At 34.5% G+C, this 13,268-nt stretch overlaps 1 pseudogene; it reads left to right on the top strand.

Moving 5' to 3' along the window:
- Nucleotides 1-13,268, top strand: part of LOC136841958 (conserved oligomeric Golgi complex subunit 5-like) — a 43,539-nt pseudogene that overhangs the window by 12,717 nt on the left and 17,554 nt on the right.

Genomic DNA, 13,268 nt, shown 5'->3' on the forward strand with positions numbered 1-13,268 from the left:
ATCTTCAGCTGCCACCGAAGTAGAAATTATACTGTATAATGGAAAGGTAAGTATTTAAAAAACAAATACTAAATTAAGTATTTATATTTTGTCTCACTCATACAGTTCTGTATTTCTTGTAATGTTTTACATAATTTTTTTCTTTTCAATATACTTTTCACCACAGGTTCTAGCAAAAAAGCGGGACCCAGTTTCGCATGTCTGTTTTTTGGAGGAAGTTCAGCGTCACAGTAAAAGTGACCTCTTCACCAGGGTTTGGCGAAACATTACCCGTATTCTGACCGAAGAATTTTCCAAGGCTGCTCAAGGTAATAGTATATTTTTAACCTTAACTACTTGCTCCTTATACAGTGGCCTCTGTACTTCATTCTCATAAACTTTGTGTGCTTCATTATTTATCCACAGTACAAACCTTTACTTTTCTGTTTTGGCTGACTCACCTTGTCTTGGTGATCAGTCTCATAAATTATTCACAAGAAATATTGAAACGCTTGGCTGGTGCTACTTGTCAGTTTTGTGGAATCCTCAGGAAAGGAAATAGTGTTGTTCTCACCCTCACATTGTTGCATAAACATTTTTGAGAATGCAGAGTACCTTTTCCACTTGCAAATGAAAATATATGACTTTTTCAGGGAATTGATTAACAAAAGGGTTGACAAATGTAGGTAGATAAATTTTCTGCTAGATTCATCTTCATCTTTTTTACGGACCACAGTGATAGGAATACATTGAAATTTGCACCCAGCATTCAAAGGATAACACAGCAATAAGTTTCAGCCTAGCACAGCATGCAAATATAGATATAACAGCAAAATAATTCAACTTCATCACAGTCCCAGCAGTATTGCATGTCTGATGAATTTTTAGGTATTGTACTCATTGTGGACATATGATAAATATGCTCAGCTGAAGAATGACAAGCACTGCAGCTTTCATTTTCAGTTTGATGTAAGTATAATGAGAGTTTATTAGTAGTATGGCTACATATGAAATTTGCATAATTTTTTTACTAATTTTACTGAAGTGCCTCTCACAAAACCCATCCAATCACACCTTAGCAATTTAGCAAATACTGGAAGTAAACTGGTGTTGCAGGTGAAACAAGCTACTCCTGCCCCTTTTAACTGAGTAAACTGGGCATTTAGGTAAAGTTGAAGTGAAGTAAGACATTTATATTTGTAGACCCTAAGATTGACTGTATTACATCCTTTTATTTTTTCCATGACATTTAAATAATGATACTCTTTTCTAGAATCACCATTCATTAAACAAGCCTTAGAAGTAGATTATCCAAAACTTGTCCGTCTGTATGGTGATTTGTGGAGACGTTGGAAGGCATAAGCACGGAGATGCGTCATTCACCAAATGATATTAATAATTCCCTATTGGAATTAGATAGTTCAGCTCAAGAAAACCTTGCGAATAATGAAGGAAACAGGGAAGAATTTGAGTAAGTGGTCTAAATTTAATTTTATTATTGCATAAATTGTAGATCCATGGGGACAGTAAAATTAATTTTTACTTTACAAACTGTTCCATAAAGTTCGTGTCCAATAGTTTCTACAGAAAATAGTAATCCTTCAATTGTCCGTATTAGTAGAGCCAAGGGCCCATTGGATGATGGAGAAATCCTGAAAATGGAAGTAAAAAAATCTAGGGGTGTTCAAGGACAACTCCGTACACTTCTTCACCTAACCTTGTCAATACCACATAAATATAAACACTGAGTTTCTCATAAACAACAACCATCACACTTTAAACTGAAAACTGTATGTAAAAGGCAATTATTTACCATTTTTCCCAGTATTTGTAACAAAATATACTGCATAAATACACTTTGAAAAAAAAAATGCAACTTTCTTTTTCTCTCATGTAAATGACAGTTCAGTAAGCAGGTAGCCTACGTGTGTTTACCCACAGCCTACCATGGTTTTATGACCTTCTTATCAGTTGTTACCATATTGTAATACCATACGCAAGATACAAAATGTTTACTGTATGTGTGAACTATTGACCTGAGCTAGCCTTGGTGTTATACTCAAAGTGTCCATTTGCCTAAGTCAAATAGGCTAATATAGTTGTATTTAAGGTAAAGGTAATGGTAACTGTTATTTTTTTACAGGAGCCATTTATACAGTATTGTTTTGTTATATCATCAATGTAATATGTAAAAAAAAAAAAAAAAAAATTGTCCGCCATTTGTAATGACCAGTGTTTATGTCCTCAGAATCAGCTGATTGAGCCCACTAGTGAAAAAAATTAGAATAATTTTTAGTTGCTAAAAGAAACAAATATACTAATGGAATTATTTTTATTTTTGTACCCAAGCCCGGTATTTTGGAGGGGATAGGGACCACAACCACTCAAGAACAGCTAAAATCTGTAAATACTTGACACCCCCTCTAAAAACAATAATAACTGCCCATTTTAATAGTTCAAAACACCAAAGACCCCCTCTAAAAATGCTTAAAAGTGCTTATGCCTATTTTAATAGTTTACTGCCTACTTAATAGTTCAAACACCAAATGTACTTTAAACTATCATCCTAAAACACATTAATATAATTTCAAAGTCATCTCACAGCATTTTCTCTTAAAAATATATGGCTTACAGCTATGTTTGAAAACTAATAAGTTATCCCTGTATTCAGGCAGAGAGAGAGAGAGAGAGAGAGAGAGAGAGAGAGAGAGAGAGAGAGAGAGAGAGAGAGAGAGAGAGAGAGAGAGAGAGAGAGAGAGAGAGAGAGAGAGAGAGAGAGAGAGAGAGAGAGAGAGAGAGAGAGAGAGAGAGAGAGAGAGAGAGAGAGAGAGAGAGAGAGAGAGAGAGAGAGCGACTGTTTGCCCAGACCCTTCATGTCAATATTGTCAAAAATGATTGACAGAGGGCCACACCCCTCTCCCACTTATCATCTACCAGAAAAAGACTGGGAGTTCCACAGAATTATGCTAAATTCTAACCTAATTTACTATATTTTCCTAGTTATTGAAATGCAAAAATTGTAATTATAGCATGGAAAACATAAAAAATCTCTCTCTCTCTCTCTCTCTCTCTCTCTCTCTCTCTCTCTCTCTCTCTCCCGTATCTCAGTGGGAGAGAGAAAGAGAGAGAGAAAAAAGTACAACTCACCTTTCTGAATCCTATACACAAAGCATCTGAGCTACAAGCTTTGTGATTGGCTATTTCCAAGCCTTCCAGCCAATAGTGTGTCATCATGGGGAGAGAGAGAGAGAGAGAGAGAGAGAGAGAGAGAGAGAGAGAGAGAGAGAGAGAGAGAGAGAGAGAGATGGGCGTTTGTCCTTCGTTAAATATCAATATTGTGAAGTTATTCATGAATTATTACAGAGAGAGAGAGAGAGAGAGACGGGGTGGTTTGTTCTTATCTTAAGTGTCAAGTGAGAAATTATTTGTGATTATGACAGAAAGAGAATAACTTTGGAAAGAAAGAGAGAGAGAGAGAGAGAGAGACGTTATTCTTACATTACATATCAAAAGATTTATGAGAGAGAGAGAGAGAGAGAGAGAGAGAGAGAGAGAGAGAGAGAGAGAGAGAGAGAGAGAGAGAGAGAGAGAGAGCAACAGTGGGCGACATTTTCTACCCTTTGTGGTCAGTATGTCAATATGTCAAGATAATTGACAATTAGGTTACAACCCCCTTGCTCCATATGATCGGAGAAAAGACTGGGGAATATATTTTACTCTTTTAAAATTTACTCCAGAAATGCAAGTTTTAATTATAGCATGGAAAATATGAAACAGTTAATAACAAGGTCACATTTATTTATAAAGCTACAATATCCAAAACAAATAAACATACATGTTACATATGCATAAAAATCTCTATCTTATCTCAGTGAGAGAGAGAGAGAGAGAGAGAGAGAGAAAAAAATACAACTCATATGACAAAGCAGATATTAGAGTACAAAGAGTGATAAATTACTTCAAAAATTAAACATATCCACTTCTGCAGGTTTCTTGAGGATTTTGCAAATGTCATGTGTCTGTGAAAAAATCGCTTATGCCAATTAGTTAGGTTTTAATGAAAAGTTCACATCTGTGAATTCGTGCAACTCGAAGTGAGTAAGATCGAGTATTATTATGCTGTATTTTCACATTATTTTCATGACTAAATACATATTTTATGATAAATGATTTACTAATTTTCAAATATTAATTTTATTATAAACACAGGAAAATATCAATGAAATGTCTTTTTTTTTCAATGCATATTTAAATATTTATGTATAGTACTTAACTCTATTTGTGAATTCCAGATGTTTTCCCCAATTTACTGTAAAAAGAAAATGAGTAAATGCACGTTTTTTTATAAAACCATTAAAATACTCAGGTATAAGCATTTTTAGATAGGTTTTGAACTATCAAAGTAGGTAGTTAAAAGTGTTTCCAGAGGGGTGTCAAGTATTCGTGGATTTTAGCTATTCATGGGGGTTGTGGTATGCATCCCCACGAATACCAGGGGTTGAATGTACTTGGTGTTTGAACTTTTAAAATAGGGCTTTGTAAGTGTTTTTAGAGGTGGGTAACAACTTAATGCGGATTTTTGCTTTTCGCGGGTGGTTGTGGTCCCTAACCCCCTTGAATAATGGGGGTCAACTGTATATATCCTTAGGGCCTTGGTCCGGGTGTGTTGGATAATGTCAAGTTCTGGATAATGGCAGCCTGGATAATTGAGGGATTAATTTTCAAGTAGGATAAAAGTTGTTCCTGATGGAAACTAAGGAGCTGATGAGACGACCTGAATTTGTGTCAGAGTTCATCATTGTAGATTTAAATTTATAATTGATTGTTAAACATTTTATACTGTACAAGTATATACAAACAGTTAATTTAAGAAATGGAAATACAGTAGATGGCTGTAGAATAAATGGAATTGGTGTTCTGTAAAGTAAAGTAAATTGTAGAATCTAATAGCAAGAGATCAGGTCTGATTTTGGAGGCAATAGTAACATATGACTTTCTGCACATAACATTCTAAGCACTATATTTTAATTAAGGCTGCACTGTATTACTTGTCAAGAAATTTTATTCCTGTAATTGCAAAGATAACTGTAGAAAAACTCATTAGTATATTCAATATTCTTGCAGCTGTCATTAGTGGTATTGTTAAACTAGTTTATCATAATTGTAATACAGTACAATAATGATAATCAGTATGAAAAAAAATATCAACTATAATTTTGTTTGTGTACAGCCCTGAAAAAGCCCTGAGGCACACCCTGATACCCCTTGAGGAAGCATATCTTTCAAGATCACTTTCAAGATTGTTTGACCCTGTCAACCTGATGTTTGCAGCCCAGGATGCACCTCCTGCAAAAGATGAGGTTGATGCTCTCATAAAAACTATCACGAGGTACATTAGACCCTAGTTTATTGTCACTTTTAGGTTTAAATGTAAAAGTGCTGCAATTAGATACATTTAATTGTAATGGAAATACTCCTCCTTTGTATAACATGCACTATAGATATAATTTTATTGAACGAATGTCTCATTTGGGAGTAACAGATAATTCAGCTCAGTAAGATCTATCACGAGGTACATTAAGAACTAGTTTATTGTCACTTTTTGGGTTTAAATGTAAAGGTTCTGCAATTAGCTACATTTTATTTTTATGGAAATACCCGTTTTTATTATGTGTACAGTACTATAGATATAATATATAGCATACAAGAAGTATAGTTTTCCAATAGGAAGACTGTTTAAAAAATATGTAAACAATAAAGTAAATTAGAAATCAAATCATTATGGATACTTATAGTGAGAGTTAATCAAGAAAATGTTATAGGGGTAAGATTACGTTAATTATTTTGCCTGTAAGAAAATTTTGCCCACAGTTTTCCAGTTATGTTTGCATGCCGTATGCATTGTCTTCTGCCACTTGAGGGATGACCCTTCTTGAAACATCATTTTGCATTTCATAAGCTAACAGCTGACAGCAAATCTGGGATATCCCTTATTAGGTTTTGGGGCCTAAGATGTAGGATTCATGTAACTAAGAATTTTTTTTTATTTTGTCGCACATTGGATAATTATTTTTATTTTTAAAAAGAAATATGAGTTTATATCCATTTAGAATATTTTTTTTGCATAACGATACAAATTGTTATAGTAATGATAATTTTTAATTGTTTAGAGTGATTGTTTACATAATCATTTAAGAATATATTGTAATAACAAACTGAATTTTAAGATTACAAAAGCATTTGTACAATTTCAGTGAGTTAAACATATCGGCTGTGGACAAAGCTCTGAGTGAAACTGTAGCTCGTAATGTGGCCAAGACTCTTCAGCTGTTCTGTGTGAAAAGTGAGCAGCTACTTGTTACAGATGGGGAAGCAAGTCAGGTCATAGGTATGTATGCTATTATTCCTGTGCCTTACTTATCTGTCTTAGTAGCAGGATTCCACTTACAAAGTGCCCCACATGGAACATTGTAGATGGTACTAACGGTCCTCTACAGTGTCCATTCACATCATTTACTTTGCTGTCTGCCTTTTCTTTTCATCTGCTCCCTTCAGCCATCCATTTAGCTGTTCAACCTCTGTAACTTTACCTTCTCAAATTTTCAATTCTCATTCAAGTTGATAATGACTTACTTGTCTGGTATTAACTGATATGGCTAAATTATACTTTTTATTATTTTTGTCTCTAAGACTTTTACTCCTTAATTATGGGTAATAAACTTCATCTGTTTGACATTTGCTCTGTTTATTTTAACTTCCTCTTTGAAATTAGCTGCAGTGTCTGTTTTTGAAACATGGTTGCTTTTTATCCGATTTTTAATGTCTTTGTTTTAAAGGAGTGACTGGAAAGTTGTGCTGCATAAATTTTTAATGCCGTTTTGTACTGCAATGGAGCAAGTGACCATCAACATCCATAATTTATTGGATAATAAGCAGTATTTAAATACGTTTATTGCATTTACTTGTTCTTGTAGAATGCAAACATTTTGGCAGGGTACCTGGGTATTTCTGCCATTATGCATATTGGGAAGTAACTGTATTTTTTTTATATTCCTTTTTTACTTCTATATGACTTTCTCCATTGTTCTTTTGGCATGTGCTCTCTCATTTTGTGTGCCTTTGTGGTGGCCATGTGTTGGTTGGTTTGTGTGCATTAATTTGGTTATTAAATTTTAAAAAAGTATTTTTTATTTGTCAGATTTATTTGTTTTGTATGATAAATGAATGAATTACTAATTTTCAAATATTAATATTAATGTAAACACAGCAACATCAATTCATCAAAGAAAATATATAGTGAATTAGTAAGATTTTAGTTCAATAAATTTTTTTCACTCATCTTTTTCCCAGCCATGTCCGAAAGCTCTGGAGCGAGGGGGAAGGGTGTAATCTGTCAAATATATAAAATATCTTGACATATTGACTGCAAAGGGTAGAAAGTGTTGCCCACTCTTGATCAAATATATGTTTTCCCCTCAGGGGTTTCTCTCTCTCTCTCTCTCTCTCCAAAGATGAGAGATAGATAGATAGATAGATAGAAAGAAAGAAAGGACGAGTGGTTGATAGAAGGATATACATAATATATACTGTATTGACATTTTTAATTGTTTAACTGATGTAAGCAACTCAGTTCACCTCTCTCTCTCTCTCTCTCTCTCTCTCTCTCTCTCTCTCTCTCTCTCTCTCTCTCTCTCTCTCTCTCTCTCTCTCTCTCTCTCTCTTATTGGCTGGAAGGGTTACAAGTATATACATATGTATATACTTTGAAATGATATAAATAATGTCATTTCAAAGTTTAACACTACAGTAATAGGATAATAGTTTAAGGTATATTTGATGTAGGATGATACTTTAAGTATACATTTGGTGTTTTAAGTATTCGCGGATTTTAGCTATTTGTGGGTGGCTGTGGTACATATCTCTGGAGAATACAGGGGTCAACTATATAGTTTTTGGAAGATTCGTAAAATGCCATTTATGCTAATGGACCTCATAAGGTGAATCACAAAAATACATGCTTTAACCAAGGACTGACTTTGTGATCTTACAAGAGTGCAGTAGGTGTAATATTCTCAAGAAAGTTTAAAATATCATATTGAGATCCAAACTACTGGTAATGGACAAGATTGTTTTTAGAGTGCACAAAGTTTCAGTGATTGTTTGAAGAAAATTTAATGCAGTGGGTAATATGTTGATTAACAAGACAAAGAGAGTACTAATTAATTGATTTTGAAACATATTGTTTATATTGACCAATTCAAATTATTAAAGGGGTTGTCGTAGGACCGTTGTAAGTTGTAAGTTATTGGGAAATTGTTAGGTTAGTGTAAGTATGATGATCATCTTAAACTAAATGATAGGGAAGGAATATTGATTGTAGGTTTGTTCAGTTATGTATTGCCTGTAGGTATTCAGAGAGTTAACCTGTGCTGACTGTAGAGTTCTGTAGATTTCGTAAATAAATCTTGGCTAATTAGAAATTGTTTGATTTACTCTTCAAGATAGTGTAATTAAATTATTGATTTTTTAATGATCAGTAGATGCACTGATAATTTCTATGTAGAGTACAGTATTCACTTTTTCCCACATGGCTGCTACTTCTATACATGAATAGGCTTTTTAGATCAATGTATAAAACTATTTTTGGCTTCTGCTTCTGGCTTTTCATGACATTTTTCCACCCATTGTTTATTATTGTTTCCCATCACATACTCTTTTCAGGTGTTTGATATTTTGTCCTTGCAATGTGAACTATCTCAAATTGATCTGTAAGTAGCAATTGACAGAGTACAGTACTTATTTTTTCCAATAATACCAAATTTCAAATCTTGGAATAGTGCATTGCTGCCTTTCCTTACCTGATTTTCATTTCTGTTCAAAACAAGTTTTCTACGAATATTAATAATTAGCACCAAGGATATACTAGCAGTATTTGCCCCGTCGTACGGTAGCATGTGTAAACTCAAACGGACTTGACTGTAGGTTATGAAATTTTTTAAAAATTTCCTTTGTCTCTTTATATTTTCCAGGGCCTGCAACCAGTGGGCAAGCCTTGAATGGTGCAGTAGTGAATCAGCTTTTGTATGTTAGAAGTCAAGTGGAGAGGACTGCTTCAGCTACTTTAGCTCATTTACCCCAGCCAGTGACAAATACACTCCTTCAGGTACCTGTATGATTAGGCCTACTGTTATACATTTTCATGTGCTTGTGTTGATTTTTTTTATTGATTTTATTATTTACATGAGATTGTTTATATTGATATTTGTTTGTTTTAAAAAGCTGTGAGTAATTCTTTGTATTCCCCTTAAAGTCCATTACTTTTCTGTTCTTTGCCTTACAATATAAGTGTCTAATTGTGCTTAGAATGTAAAATTTTTTTCTTTGCCAAGATAGGTAAACCTTTTTATGTTCTAGATTCATTAGGGAATCTACATAGGAAAACAAAGTACCCCATCTTCCCCTATGTCAGTGATATGTGTAATGCAATAAATCAGATGAGAATGCCTTCATGGTTTCCCTGTGGTAGCAACCTCTACCAACAAACTCATTTAAAGAGAAAATTCAGGTCTTTTTTGAGACTTGTAATTTTTGCTATAAATAAAGAACTGTTTGCTTTTATTTGAATTAAAAGCCAAGGAACACTTGTATGAATTTCATGAGAAAATATACAACATTTTTCTTCTATAATAGCGTCTCTGTTATGGTGTAATTACTGTCTTATTCCTGCTCCTTTTGACCCATTATTTAAGGTAGAATTCTTGAACTAGCCCCATGAATGTCTAGAAATATTATTTGTTCATTTAGTTACTACTACTACTACTACTACTACTACTACTACTACTACTACTACTACTACTACTACTACTGTCTTATTCCTGCTCCTTTTGGCCTATTATTTAAGGTAGAATTCTTTGAACTAGCCCCATGAACGTCTAGAAATATGATTTGTTCATTTCTACTACTACTACTACTACAAAAGTATGTATATCTCAGTTTAACCAGACCACTGAGCTGATTAACAGCTCTCCTAGGGCTGGCCCGAAGGATTAGACTTATTTTACGTGGCTAAGAACCAATTGGTTACCTAGCAACGGGACCTACAGCTTATTGTGGAATCCGAACCACATTATGACGAGAAATGAATTTCTATCACCAGAAATAAATTCCTCTAATTCTTCACTGGCCGGACGGAGAATCGAACGCTGGGCCAACAGCGTGCTAACCCAGAGCTCTAGCCATCCCTCCAAAGAAGAACTTACTACTACTACTACTACTACTACTACTACTACTACTACTACTACTACTACTACTACTACTACTACTACTACTACAGTAGAGTAATAATAATGTGTGTAATAAAAATCCACAATTAAATAGTAAACTATATTACTATGTAAAATATATACTGTATATTTCTGCATATAAGACAACCTTTAAATCATAAAATTCATCCCTAAAAATTGGGGGTTGTCTTATACTACCATTCTGAAAATCAAACCTTGAATTCCAAGTGATGTTTATCAGTAGGCTAGCCTCGCCCTCGGTGCGATAACCACCTACATACATGAAAAGATTCACATTATGAAATAAACTGGTAATAAAGGTAATAAAACCCCTTTTACCTTATATATTATTGGCATATCTTCATAATAAATTGCCTATTCAAGGAATAATTCCATATCAATGAAATCAACTCTTATCCATGCGAGACCAGCTAACAAGATGCAGCCTAAATATCTATGTGAGACCAGCTGACAAAATGTAGCCTAAATATCAAGTCATGGATGCACTCACAACAACCTTTATCTTTCATAAGCGTAGAGTAATTACGGTAGTAATAACATTTAGAACTACGTAATATTCATTTTTCATTAAAAATTCAAGCAGTTTGTAACTGCTTAGAATAATTCAGTCATGTGAACGATAATCATGTACGATAATTATCATACTTTATCGTGTTGTCAGGGGTTGCTTACGATTGGCTATGAAACGTAAACAAAACAATGTTTTTTTAGGTGACGCGTGTAGGAAAAACATGATATAGAATCGACTTAGTTGCTTCGTTTAGCGTATATACTCATTAACACGCGATCTTGCTCATCATGCGACCCCCAAATTTTCACCCATAAAAAATTATTTCATTTATTTCCTGTATCATGTGAGTTCCTTTTTTGAGAGACCAGATTGCCATGGACTAATCTCTTTTACTACATCTCTTTGTCCCATCTTTTAGTTAAATAAGTTAAAAAGTAAAAGCGAATGATAAAGTATCATTAGTTATACTCATTGAGTAAACAAGTAAAGCTATAAACAACCAAACGAGAAACAACTGTTTTGCTATGAACAGCTGAATCGGATAACAACAGCTGTTTTGCTTGCATTTCAATCATCATATGGTAGTAAACAATTACTGTAGTTATGTTACAAATGACATTAAGTGGAATAGAACTGATATATATTTTACATTATACCCTTATTCACCATGGAGAAAAGATCGCAAGGAAATATACTGCTAAATTTAAGCTGCAAGTTGTAGCTGAATTTGAGAAAACAAACAATGTTCAAACGTTAGTGTTAATGACTATAAATTATTGTGCATTGGCAACATGGATGAATTTCCTAAACTTCAATATGCCATCAAACTGACCATAAATAATAATGGAGAGAAAAGTATTTTAATCAAAGCTACTGGGCACGTAAGAATACATTACTGTTGCTTTAAGGTGTATGGCAAATGGGACGAAACCTACCCCCATGGTTATCTTTAAATGGAAATTGAATTCATGCCGATACAAAAATGCCTGGAAGGTATCGTTGTCCACGTTCACAAAAACCTAAACAATGCATATGGCACATGAGCACTATGTTTGTATTTTATAGTACAATTAGTAATATGCGAATACATACAATATTACTGGATACAGTGAAGTAAAGCATAAATTGTTAAGAGATCCATGGAAAAAATGTTTATTCGTTATGCATGTCTTTTATAATGTGATACTGATATGTGAATAATACATACGTCAATTTTATATTTAGTGTATGATGCGACCCCCTTAAAATTAGCTTCAAAATTAGGTCTTCAAAAGCCTCGTGATGTGCGAGTATATACGGTATTTTGAATTTCTAAGGATACAGTAAGTAAAACAGCATTTGTAAAAGCATCTTTACATAACCAATATTTCATAAGATACCTGTTGTTGCAAAAGCTAGCCTATATACAGATGGTTTTGTAATTTAGCAGTCATCTTATACCACAGATATAAAATAAATTCATGAAAAGTTGTCATAATTTTTTACCTCGTCTTATCTAAAGGTCGTCTTAAACACGAAAATATATGGTAGTTTGCTATATAATCGTGGATTTTTACTACACATTGTTTTTCACGAGATTGTGAATTTCTTAGCAATAATAGTGGTAGTAATACATTGAAAAGAATGGCAGTCTGTATGCTGTTGATCTTACATTGTGCCTTCTCAACTTGGCATATAAGTTTCTTGGTTTTTGCAGGGAAATTACAGAGCAACTGTCCAAATCATTTATTATCCTGATGCTTTTGTAGTCCTTGCTACCATTTAAAAATGATGAGGGCACCAGGGACGTATGTAGAGAATATTTATAAATGTCAGCAGGTTTACAAAGAAGGTGGTAATTTTTGATTGGTTGGCCATATTCAGGGAGCTCTCCTATTGGCTGCGAGTCTGGCTGACCAATTTTGGTGCTGACTGGTTGGCATCAGGGGGCTCTGCTTATGGCTGTACAGTATGGTTGTCTCAGGGGCATGCTTCATTGTTCTCCTGACAGTGGTTGGCAGGAGGATGGTTTTCTGATTGACATTGAGAGTAGGTTTCCACCAAAGAGTGGCCAGGGCCTCCTTGTTGCTGAGGCAGCGGTGGTCCATGTTCGCTGTCAAGGCTTGTGGTATTCCATATGATCTGTTGTTCCCTCATGCAGTGTTGGTATACCGCTCCTTCATGTAGATGGATGGCAATCCTCTTAGAGAGGCGAGTCATTGTCATACCAGTGTAAGAATGGTGGTAGACCACTCCTCTCTTGTACATGAGATATTGCTGACAGAGGGCTGTTCTTCATAAGGTACTAGGCAGTTCTCCGATTTTTATGAGGTTTTCATATGGTGCCCTTTTATCTCAAAGGCCAGATGTCAAGAGTTTCATTGTGACTTGCTTATATTTGGGGCTAGCGATGGGGCCTACGCCCAGTGTCTATGAGGGCAGAGTTATGTCGATCTAAGCAGCGAGATGTGCTGGAAGATGAGAGGCCTCGTCAC

The sequence above is a fragment of the Macrobrachium rosenbergii genome, chromosome 9, assembly GCF_040412425.1.
Source record: "Macrobrachium rosenbergii isolate ZJJX-2024 chromosome 9, ASM4041242v1, whole genome shotgun sequence".
Lineage (NCBI taxonomy): Eukaryota > Metazoa > Arthropoda > Malacostraca > Decapoda > Palaemonidae > Macrobrachium > Macrobrachium rosenbergii.